Raw genomic sequence first — 13,437 nt, forward strand, 5'->3', positions numbered from 1 at the left:
GTTTCAAACCATAAATTTCGATCCTCTTGGGCCAATTTTCCAGAAAACATCCCAAAACTCGTAGTTTAACATGATTCAAAACTCAATTTGTAAAATCAAAGCCCAAGGGTGTTTCAAATAAATCCAATTCAAACCAATTTCCATGAATATGAGGAACATGCAAACATGTATGGATTAAAACCATTTCAAAGCTTCAATTTGATGCTCTAATGAGCCAATTGTTCCAAAAACAAGATGAAAACATGGACTTAACATAACTATGAGCATGCATGTGACAATTCTCCATGAAATCAACTCAAAATTCAACAATTCAAACATGCATGCATGGAATGAGTTCCAATTCAACAACTTGAGCTAGTTCTAGGCTTAGATCACTAAGAACACAAGAACCATGGATGAACATTCATAAACGCAACAATAAAAGGTTGAATTTCCTTACTTAAGTCTTGAATTAGAGGTATGGAGACTCAATGTTGCAAAAACTCCTTTAATCCTCCTAATCTCCAAGCAACTCTCTCAAGAACAAATCAATTCTCTCCCTCTCTCTCTCTCTCTTGGTCGGTTGAGACAAGGAAGGGCTGAAGAATTGTGTTGATTCAATGTGTATACAAGTCTTACAATGTGTAAGATAGTGGCCACTAGTAGGGCAAGGTTGTAATTAAGTCTAAGTTGTGCAATTTAACTTCATTTAATCTAATTTAATCATACCAAATCAATTTTCAGATAAATATGCCATAAAATCCTATAAATTCTAACTAACACAGAACATTAATCAATTTCAGATTCGGTCGCCGATAAGGCCTTCAATTCGCAATTTAACCATAAAAACACGAACAGATCAATTAACAATCAACAGATAGAAAATGCATTTAAACAGATACAGTCAATCAATCAGTTTCAGATTTCAGTCAGTCAGTTCAGTATTTCAATCAGTTCAATTACTTCAGTTATCAATCACAATCAGTCTCAGTTTAGCAGTAATCGATAGTTAATCAGTGAATAGTGACGAGGGTTGTTACAGAAGCTTATTCCAACTCGAACATCACATAGATAAGACACCAAAATCGGAAGGTAAGATGCACCACTCTCTATTACCACATGAAAAGTAAAAGTCTTGACTTCTTAAAGAATTGACTAGAGATTTAAAATTTGAATAGAAATTTAAAAATAAAAAAGGAAAAGGAAAAGTCAAGCGAAATGTAATCAGCTAAATTTTTTTTTTTCATTTTTTAAAAAGTCTTTATCCAAATTCAAACAACAATAAGGGTTTGCAACTTACATACTGTTATGAAAGTAGAAAGAGAAGAGGCTATATAATAGAAAACCTATATATATAGGCTGAGAAAGAATATCCTATAAGAAACCTAACTATGACAATACAAATATAACTAGGAAATCAATACCTAATATATCTAGGAATATATACCATATACACATTAACATTCCCTCTCAAACTCAAAGTGGATAAACATCTTGAGTTTGGAGAGAGAGAAATTAAAACATAAAATAAAACTAAAAATATAAAATATAAGAGAAATAGATTGCAAAGTCCGAACGGAAGCGCAAGAGAATAGATTGCAAAGTCTGAACAGAAGTGCAAAAGGATGCTTGAGATAGATCAGAGATTAGAGCTAATGCTGGGAGACAGTTTATAGTCGTGCTGGACTGTTGGAGGAACTGGCTGAAACTAATGGCAGGACAGTTTAAAGTTGTACCGAACCGTTGTAGAAATTGGTTGGAACTAATGTCGGGACAGTTTAAGGTCATGCCAGACCGTTGTATAAATTGGCTAGAACTAATGCCGGGACAGTTTAAGGTCGTGCCGGACCGTTGTAGAAACTGGCCAGAACTAATGCCGGGACAGTTTAACGTCGTGACAGACCGTTGTAGAAATTGGTCGCAACTAATGCCGAGACAGTTGTATAGAACTGCATGTTGAACCAGCAAGTGTGCCACACACATAACTTATGACGTGGTGTTGAACGATGATGGCAGCATATGACTGAGTGCGATAGAGAGCGGCTTGGATTGTGCGCCAAGGGGCGGCTTAGATGGTGCGCTAGAGGGCGACTTTGGCCGGCGGCTTGCGTTATGCACCAGAAAAAGCGGCTTGAATTGTGCGCCAGAAGAGGCGGCTTGGGTGATGCACCAAGGGACGACTTGGGTAGTGCGCCACAGGGGCAGCTTGAGTTGTACGCTACAGGGGACAGCTTAGGTGGTTTGCATGGTGTATAACCACGTTCACCATGATAGAGGTATACTACCCCCCTCAAATTCAAATAGGTTTGAAGATAGAAACCTATTTGAGGTTGAAGTAGAGGGAAAGACAGAAGGGAATAGAAGCACCAAAAATAATAAATAAATAAATAATGGATTGCGAGTAAATATATACATACATACATACATATATATATATAATAGAGATATTTGGGGTACGAATAAACGAGCGGACAATAAAAGAGATCACCAAGAAACGATATTAACAAGAAAATATGACAACGGAATATGTTGAGGTCTGACGGGCGGCCAAGGTAAGGCTGCTGCCCGCCGGTGAAGCGAAATTACTAAATACTTAACGTAACTCTGATACCATGTTATAAGAGTAGAAAGAGAAGAGAAAAGAAAAACTCTTGTATTCAATGAATTAATTCTATACAATAAAAGACCTGTATATATATAGGTTGAGAAAAAACATCCTACTAGAAACCTAATATTGAGAAAGAGTATCCTATAAGAAATCTAATTATGGCAATTCCCAAATATATCTACGAAATCAATACTTAGGTCAAGTTTGGCTATCCTAAATAAGTACACACTTTTTATCTTTTTCCATCACATCATATCTCTACTTTTCTACACATATTTTCGTAAAAAGACAAAAAATACACTTATTTAGGTCATTCCAAACAACTCCTTAATATATTTAGTAGGTGTTTGGATTAACCAAAAAGAGTCAAAAAGTAACTACAAAATCAGAAAGGTTTATACTATTCACCATTTTTTTTGGGAGAAAACCGGGTTGATTTGTCAGAGGACAAAAAGACACTTTTACCCTTGTTTGTCCCCTGTAGCTCACATGTGAAAAGGGGAAGAAAAAAAAGGACAAAAGAAAAGAAGAGCAGTGTAGTCCAGCAATGGTCAACAATGCACTAACTAGTTCACTGACATGCATGGCGGAAAGCCTGTCAAACGTTAGTGCACGTAAGGGTCTTTTAGTAATTTTGATAATTGATATAATATTTTAATATATATATATATATATATTTGTAAAAAATCAAAAATTATCCAAAAGTACACTTATATAATTCATTTCAAACAAATCCTTAAGAATATATATCATATATATATATATATATTAGCACATAGATTTTCCCTTAATTGAATTGATGATGCCATACATATGTGATAACCAGTTTTATAGGTTTCTTTGTAAAGGGGATGGTAATAACACCATTTCTGATAGGAAAAAAATTATACAGATAAATTTTTTTAAAGATTCACTAAAATAATATGATAGAACAGTAAAACAAAATAAAAAAATTGTGAAATTAAGAGCACCGTGTAAGTAAATATGGGGATTTTTATTGATAAGTCTAATTTAGAAGTGTTTTAACCCAAGAAGTCCATGAAGGAATTTTTTAACCTATTTAGTCCCATGTATGTATAGTTTTATTCCATAAAGTCCATTATCTTGATTTATACTATTTTCTTGGACACTTATGCCCTTATATTTAATTTTGATACCTTTATAAATATTTTTTGAACGATTAGCAATTTAATGATGTGAACATTCATATTTTAAAATTCACATTGGTAAGAATGTAAAATTGGCCCGTGGGCGGCCCGAAACCCGGCCGCGAGCCGGGGCGGGCCTGGCCCGTTGACAATGTGAATATTCATATTGACATATTAACATTCACATTAATAGAAGTGTAAAATTGACCCCCGTCCCGTGGCGGCGCGAAACCCGCCCGCGACCCATGGCTGGCCCGGGGCGGTCCCGATCCGGCCCGTCGACAATCTGAATATTCACATTGACATGCTAACATTCACATTGATAAGAGCATAAAATTGGGGCGCGGCCCATGGGCGGCCAAAAGCCCGCCCGAGGCCCGGGGCGGGCCCGGCCCGGCCTGTTGACAATGTGAATATTCACATTGACATGTTAACATTTACATTGATAGGAGTATAAAATTAGCCCGCGCCTCGTGGCTGCCCAAAACCCGCCCACGGCCCGTGGGCGGGCCCGGCCTGTTGACAATGTGAATGTTTACATTGACATGTTAACATTCACATTGATAAGAGTATAAAACTGGACAGCAGCCCAGGGCGGGCCCAACCTGGCCCGGCCCGTTGACAATGTGAATATTCATATTGACATGTTAACATTCACATTAATAGGGGTGTAAAATTGGCCCCCGTCCCGTAACGGCGCGAAACTCGCCCGCGGCCCATGGGCAGCCCGGGGCGGGCCCGGTCCGACCCATTGACAATGTGAATATTCACATTGACATGTTAACATTCACATTGATAAGAGTACAAAATTGGGCCGCGGCCCATGGGCGGCTAAAAGCCCGCCCGCAGCCCGGGGCAGGCCCGGCCCGGCCCGTAAACAATGTGAATATTCACATTGACATGTTAACATTTACATTGATAGGAGTGTAAAATTAGCCCGCACCTTATGGCTGCCCGAAACCCACCCACGGGCCGTGGGCGAGCCCGGCCCTACCTGTTGACAATGTGAATGTTCACATTGACATGTTAACATTCACATTGATAAGAGTATAAAACTGGACAGCAGTCCAGGGCGGGCCGACCCGGCCTGGCCCGGCCCGTTGACAATGTGAATATTCACATTGACATGTTAACATTCACATTAATAGGAGTGTAAAATTCGCCCCCGTCCCGTGGTGGCGCGAAACCCGCCCGCAGCCCATGGGCGGCCTGGGGCGGGCCCAGTCCGGCCCGTTGACAATGTGAATATTCACATTGACATGTTAACATTCACCTTGATAAGAGTATAAAATTGGCCCGTGGCCCATGGACTGCCAAAAGCCCGCCCGCTGCCCGGAGCGGGCCCGGCCCGGCTCGACCCGGCCTATTGACAATGTGAATATTCACATTGACATGTTAACATTCACATTGATAAGAGTGTAAAATTGGCCCGCAGCCCGTGGGCGGCCTGAAACCTGACCGCAGCCCGAGGCGAGCTTGGCCCGACTCGTGACAATGTGAATATTCATATTGATATGTTAACATACACATTGATAGGAGTGTAAAATTAGCCCGCACCTCGTGGCTGCCCGAAACCTGCCCACGGCCCGTGGGTGGCTTGGGGCGGGCCCAGCCCGGCCTGTTGACAATGTGAATATTCATATTGACATGTTAACATTCACATTGATAAATTTGTACAATTGGCCCGTGACTCGTGTGCAGCCCGAAGCCTGACCTCAGGCCGGGGCTGGCCTGGCTCGTTGACAATGTGAATATTCACATTGACATGTTAACATTCACATTGATAGGAGTGTAAAATTGGCCCGCAGCCCGTGGGCGGCTCGAAGCCTGATCGCAGCCCGAGGCAGGCTTGGCCCGACCCGTGACAATGTGAATATTCACATTGACATGTTAACATTAACATTGATAGGAGTGTAAAATTCGTCCGCTGCCCAAAGCTCACCCGCGGCCCGGGGTAAACCAGGACCCAAACCCGGGCCGCCCACGGGCTTCAGGCCGCCCGTGGGACGCGAGTCAATTTTACAGTCTTATCAATGTGAATGTTAACATGTCAATGTGAATATTCACATTGTCAACAGGCCGGGCCGGGCCCGCCTCGGGCCGCCCACGGGCCGTGGTCGTATTTCGGGCAGCCACGGGACACGGGCTAATGTTATACTCTTATCAATGTGAATGTTAATATGTCAATGTGAATATTCACGTTGTCAACGGGCCGGGCTTCAGGCTACTCACGGGTCACGGGCCAATTTTACACTCTTATCAATGTTAATGTTAATATGTCAATGTGAATATTCACATTGTCAACGAGCCGGGCCGGGCCCGCCCTGGGCAGCGGGTGGGTTTCGGGCCGCCCACGGGCCACAGGCCAATTTTACACTCCTATCAATGTGAATGCTAATATGTCAATGTGAATATTCACATTGTCAACGGGCCGGACCGGGCTCGCCCCGCGCCGCCCACGGGCTTCGTGCCGCCCATGGGACGCGAGTCAATTTTACACTCTTATCAATGTGAATGTTAACATGTCAATGTGAATATTCACATTGTTAACAGGCCGGGCCGGGCCCACCCTGAGCCGTGGGCTAGTTTCGAGCAGCCACGGGGCGCGGGCTAATTTTATACTCTTATCAATGTGAATGTTAACATGTCAATGTGAATATTCACATTATCAACGGGTCGGGCCGGGCCCGCCCAGGGCAGCCCACGAGTCGCGGGCGGGTTTCGGGCCGGCCACAGGCCGCGGGCTAATTTTACGCTCCTATCAATGTGAATGTTAACATATCAATGTGAATATTCACATTGTCAACGGGTCGGGCCGGGCCGGGCCGGGCCCGCCCCGACCCGGGCCCGGGCTTGGGCTGCCCACGGGTCATGGGCCAATTTTACACTCTTGTCAATGTTATTGTTAATGTTAATATGTCAATGTGAATATTCACATTGTGAACGGGCCGGTCCGGGCCCACCTCGGGCGGCGGGCTGGTTTCGGGCCGCCCACGGGCCGCAGGCCAATTTTACACTCCTATCAATGTAAATGTTAACTTGTCAATGTGAATATTCATATTATCAACAGGCCGAGTCGGGCCTATTTTTTCGGCCTGTGGGCCAGCCCGGCCCGACTCGAATTTTTCCGGGCACCCACGAGGATCGACATGGGCCGGGCCCCTACACATTGACGATATGAATATTTACGTTGACGGTGTGAACATTCACATTAAGGGTATTTTGGTAATTATGTCACCCATAGGACTTATTGAAATATAAGAAAATAATGTGAACTAAATGGAACATAAGTAGATGAAAAGGGTATTTTGGTCTTCTTATCTCAAATTGGACTTAATGGAATAGTCAAAAAGAATATGGTTTGGATGGAATAAAGCTCCTAAAAAATGGATTTATCAAAAAAGCTCCCATAAATATGATTGGTGACATAATTTGAGAAATCCACTAAAGAATTTGGTTGCAAAAGAAAGAGTAATATCTGTAGCATAAGTAATTGTTAATAATAAGAAAAATAAAATGAATCATTTATATATTATTAAAATATTTTATTAAAACTTTTCTTGTGTGATTTCAATCATGGTGAGTTTTATTATTTTTCAAATATGATGAATTTCAAATATACACCTAGTTTATTGAAAAATTATTTCATGTGACATTGTCACAACTCAATCTAAATTATTTATTTGTGTAGGTCTCATGTAGACTTCATACAAATGGATGACTTGAATGAATGTCACATCAATACTTTTGAGGCAATAAATAATTACTCCGGTTTATTTTATAAATACACAAATGAGATGAAAGTGACAAATATTATTTTTAAAATAAAATAAAATAATGGACAGAAATAGAAGTGGTATCAAATATGGAATAAATTGGTCGTCAGTTCCCAGGTTTCTATTGAAAGTGAATGGAAAGGTTGAAGTGGATTCGAACCACTGACGCAAGGATTTTCAGTCCTTTGCTCTAACCAGCTGAGTTACCTGAACTACTTTTCTAAAATTTTTGTTATATTTTATCGTTTGGATCATTTTAGTCTCTATATAATTGGCATACCTCCATGATTTGAGTCTCTAAAATTTTAGTCTCAATATAATTGGCATACCTCCATGATTTTCTAATCATTTAAATATATATATATATACTAGCGTTCATCCCGTGTTATGCACGGGATAAATATTTTTTGTCTATGTATATTATACTCGTTTTTTTTTTAATCATTTTGTTTCTCTTATATAAAATTTTAAATTTAACTCACTTTTTAAAAAATTAAGTTTTTATTTTTTAGTAATTTTTTTAACATTTTCCGTAGTTTTTTAAAATTTTCTAGATATATCTAATCTAGATATACTTAAAAAGTATAATACTTATATAATTTTTTTAAAAATTCACCAAATACCAAAAAAAAATCAAAAATCAAAAAAAAGAAAATTCAATACATTTTCGTATTTTGTTGTATTCAATAAATCTTTTAAAGATTTTTGTACAAATTTTATATCTTTTAAGTATATCAAGATTAAGTGGATCTAAAAAATAAAAATAAAAATAAAAATATTTTAAAAATCACTAAAAATATAAAAATACAAATTGAAAACTCAAAAAACTGTTTTTGAAAACTCCAAACCAAATAGAGTATTATTTGTAAATTTAAAAGTTGTGTAAAATTATAAAAAAAAAATTATGAGTTTAATGCACAAATAACTTAATACCTGTTATGATTTTATAATATACATAAAATTAATCAATTTCCCCTTACTCCACCCAAAATAAATTTAGTTATTATGTGTAAAATTATTGATTTTATTTTCATAACATAAAATAAAAATAAAACTAACATGTATTGTTAATATAATGGTAAACTTGCATTATCTTATTGGTGGAACACTAAAATCATCAAAATATACTTTTAACCATCTTAAACTTTATTTTTTATTGAATTATTTATCCACTAAAATCATAAACAAAATATAGTATTAAATTTAATAGATTCTTGCAATCTAAGAAATTAAAGAAGTAATGAAAATAATTAAATTTTAATCTTAAATTAAAAACTATAAAGAAAAACAAAAAAATTGAAATCATGTCTAATATGTAGAATTTTCATTTCAAAACATAATATTTCCGATTTTTAAACCAAGTATGTACATATAAATTTTGGATTTTGTAAAACAAAATAAAACATGAAAGATTAAATTTTGATTAGAACACTCATAATACCATCTACAGTGGTACCGTTATAAACCATTTCCTACCATATCTCAAAGTAAGACATGTCAAAAAAAAAAAAAAAAGGAACAATATTACAACCAAAAGAATTTATATGAACACAATTTAAATTATACTCTGCCAAAAATCGAATGTATATGAACACTATTTAAATTCCTAATGCAAATCAAACCCATACTTTTCTTAATAAATACAAAAATGTGTCTTTGTGCAAGTGTATTCAAGGTATTTCAATAATAAAAGTATGCCATTAATGAGAAGAAACAGAATGAATCTGCATAATTGGGCTTGAAAGTTGTTTGAGTTGAAATTCTCTTAAAACTTGAAAGATTTGTGATTTCAAAATTTGCAACTTCAGCAGCCCATATGTATGTTATTCTAAGCTTGTAATTTTTGAACCGTAAGTGCAGCTGGATTTCTTAGACTAATCTGCCTATGTCTGCACGTAAAGTTATGGGTAAATTACACTTGTTTTTTTCTGCAATCTTTATAATGAAAATACGAAATCACAAATAGTTGGGAAAAAAAATTTATTAGAGCAAAAGAAAAAGAAAAACAGAGACATGGGCACTACAATTTTCAGAGCATAAGAAAAAGAGAAACAGAGACATGTTTATTGCCCTCATAAACAATAGCCATGTGCACTTAATTAAGCTCCATGAAGTGAGATAGAGGAGAGAGATTTGTGTTTATAGCAATGTTTTCAAAACCGGACCAGTGGGCAAACCGGAAAAGGAACCGGGTGGACGGGTCACCGGTTCAACCGTCGGGTCAAAGCGGTCGAACTGTGACGTCATAATTAATATTATATAATTAAAAAATATAATTATAAATTATAAATAAATAAATATATATATAAAAAATCAAATAAAAATAAAAATTGTTGCATAGTATTTATTAATAATATTTAATAAAGTCATAATTGATAAAAAAAAAAGTCACTTATTTTAAAGAAATTAAATTTTTTAACCATTCCCTCCAAATAAATTGATTAAATACTAGATTTAATTTTGGAGGGAAATGAAATTTTCAACTCTCCCTCCAATCAATATGTTTCAAATAATTTGATTGAATCCCACATAGAATTTTGTAGGTTCTCTTTGAAAAATCTTTTCCTATAAATAGGAATAGACTTTCATAATCTTCTCAAGCTTTCAATGAGACTCTTCCTTATGAGAGGAGACTCTTGAAATAAGAATTTTTTTAGTCAAAATTTTGAAATATATTTATATATATATATATATATATAAATATATAAGAAAGAAACAGTCTGACCCTCCTGACCCGGTCTGGGTCACTGGTTTTGCCGGTTCGACCATTGGGTCACCGGGTTTTCCCAGTTTTGGCCCCACTTCGGGTTTAGGGGGTTGACTAGACCAGAACAAGGCCCGGTTCCCGGTCCAACCAGTTCGACCGATCGGTCTGGTCTGGGTTTGAAAACAATGTTGGAGATGAGAGAGAGAGATATAGAACCGGAGAGAAGATTGGGTTATATATATCCTATTGAGTCTTCAATAAAAATTCAAATTTGGTGGAACAAACACTCTAGGAATATCCTCAAGGACACAATATGCTACAAATTATTATTAGAGCAAAAGAAAAAGAAAAACAGAGACATGGACATTACAATTTTCTGCAATCTTTGTAGTCAAAATACAAAATCTCAAATGCTTGGAACAAAAAATAAATTATTAAAGCAAAAGAAAAAGAAAAAGAAAAACCGAGACTTGCATTCGATGGCGGACTGCTGACTGCTGGCGTTCACTGCTGATGAAGGAAGTTGATGAAGTACGTGTATTTGTAGTAGTGGATTGTTAGAAATAATGGTTTAAGGGGATGTGGATAGATTGGTGGTTTTTTTTTTTTTTTATATCTATCTGTTGTAGGATAATGGGAGAGTGGGACTGAAAGTGTTTGAGGGTAGAAGAGATTTGTTTGAGGTGGGAGAGTAACAACTTTTTATGAATAGGTTTTGATTTTTTTTGTTGACAGCTTTTTATGGATAGGAGTTGTAGATAGTGAAAGAGTGGAAGTGAAAGTCTTTGAGGGTAGGGTAGGAGAGAAAGATGGAAGAGTAGGAGTTTTTATTGTTATGAAAGTCTTTGAGAGAGAAGGAAAAGAGCTATAAACTCAAAAGAGAGTTGTCACGTATTTTTCAAATTTATAAGAAATTTAGAATGATATTTTGAAAGCTTTTGGAACAACACTACATTCTATTATATATATAGTATAGATAGATATATATATATCAAAATTTTGTTAATGGTTTATTTTTGAAAAAAATAAAAATAATAATTTTATAAAATTATAAATATCCGATTCATTTGATTCATTTTATAAATAACTCAATCAATAAATTTTATTATATAAACCGCTTAAATCATCAAAATAATATCCCTATTAAAATCATATCATTTGCATCTATCGACGACAACCACATAATAATCGGCAGAGAGCGTGAAATTAGGGCAATGGTGGACCAAAAAGGAGATGACACATTGATGAGACCAGTGCATTTCATAGGTGAGAGAGGGAAGAGTGCTAAGAAAAAAATTTAGAAACATACTTTATGAAATGGTGGGTGACGTCCTTAAATCAAACAAATTAAACTGATTGAAGTAGTGTTTTATTATTATTAATATTGATACATTACTTTATAAATTGATGTGATGCCTTTTGATGCATAAATTTAATTAAGTTTTGAAATTCCTTTTTTTTTTTTTAAATGAAATTGCCAGTTTATTCCTAGTACTTTTTCTTAAGAAAGTAGGTATAAAATGAACTAATTTTCAAAGGATACCGAATTTTTTTTAAAAATTGTGCTATTTTAATGCCATACTTTAATATATTATCGTGTCTAAATATTATATTTTAATAAACTTATTAGCAATGCAAATGCTACATTTATTTTATGTACCTAATTATATATATTTCTAGTGTCTTTCTAGTGTCTTTGGATTATAATTTCAATTAAAATAATTAATCCAATTTTGAATTGAAATGATTTTACTATGACGGTTAGTATTTTTAAAAACTATTAATTTTATAGAATATATATGGAGAACAAAAATATGAAAGGACTGTTGGCAGTGGTAAGCTCTGATACCATTATTGAAAAATTATAACAATTTCCTTAATAAACTCTTATATAACTTGGAAATGGGAAAATGTGTAAATCACTTGTTGTGATTTACAAATAAACTCAATATTTAACGTGTTTCGATATCACTACCTACGTCCACGAGAGAGTAACAATTTTCACTATATAATGGAAATTATAAAGAGATTGTAATGGAGGAGGACTCTCTCACTCTACTCTCACTGAGCTCCCCTCTCACACCGAATGAGCTCCCTTCTCTGTCACAGAGGGTTAATCTCTCATTTAACTCTCTAAAATGAGCAACTCTCTGTAACTCTTAAACTCTCCAACTTTCTTAGAATCCAATCTCCCTAACTAGGGATGGCTATGCATCTCCCATTTCTAGAGATTATATTTTCTTCCACTCTATCTAAAACAATCTTACAACATCTCTATTTATAGATTCATCATACAACGTAAACACACAATCCAAACACAAGAAAGTACAAATAGTAAGAAACCAAATCCAAATTGAACTCTTCAGAAGTTTCTTCATCATTCTAGACTCTCTTGTTCAACATAAACTTTGAAGCTTCCAAATGCAGAGTGATGAAATTTCATAAATTCTCAAGAAGCTTCTAACTTCTTCTCTTCTTCAAATTCAAATTGAATTTATTTTCTTCAATCTGGAATTCTTTGGAACTTTCTTTTCTAAACTCAAATTGAGTTTGATTTCCAACATCCCCCTCAAACTCAATTTGTTAGATTCCTTCACTCCAAGCAATCTTCAAGCTTATAACTTCAACAAGAACATTTTTTGGGGACAATAGAATAAATTTAAAGAACTCAACAATCAAACATTAATCTTACTTAAATTTGACACGATATTCCTATTGTATCAAATTTGTATCATGCCAAATTTCGATTTGAATAATACACTATTGGACTTCTTCTTCTTCTTCTTCTTCTTTTTTTTTTTTTGTTATACGGATCATATTAAAATTTAACAATAACACAATAAACAGCACACAACTATTGAAGTTGCCCTAACAATTAACAAAACATTTGTAGCTCTTGAAAGTATTTTGATTTTTTTTTATTAGCAAAAATAGAATTTTATTAATGAAAAATAATCTACAAAAATACTGAGACAACCAACAATAAAGAAAAGGCGAGGTGACAAAGCATCAAAGTAAACTAAAACAAACCATCTAAAGTATTTTGATAATTGATAAACACCTAAAACCTTATTAATTAAGAGCAATCACTTTCTATGTGCAAACCAAATGTTGATTCAGAGAATCAGTTGTATCATTATGTATTTATTTTTGATTCATTGGGGGTGGCGGTTATGGCAGGTGGATTTTTTTTTTTTTTTTGGTTGCCACAACTTTTGC

Source organism: Camellia sinensis, chromosome 3 (genome assembly GCF_055761805.1).
Source record: "Camellia sinensis isolate YWXY chromosome 3, ASM5576180v1, whole genome shotgun sequence".
Taxonomy (NCBI): Eukaryota; Viridiplantae; Streptophyta; class Magnoliopsida; order Ericales; family Theaceae; genus Camellia; species Camellia sinensis.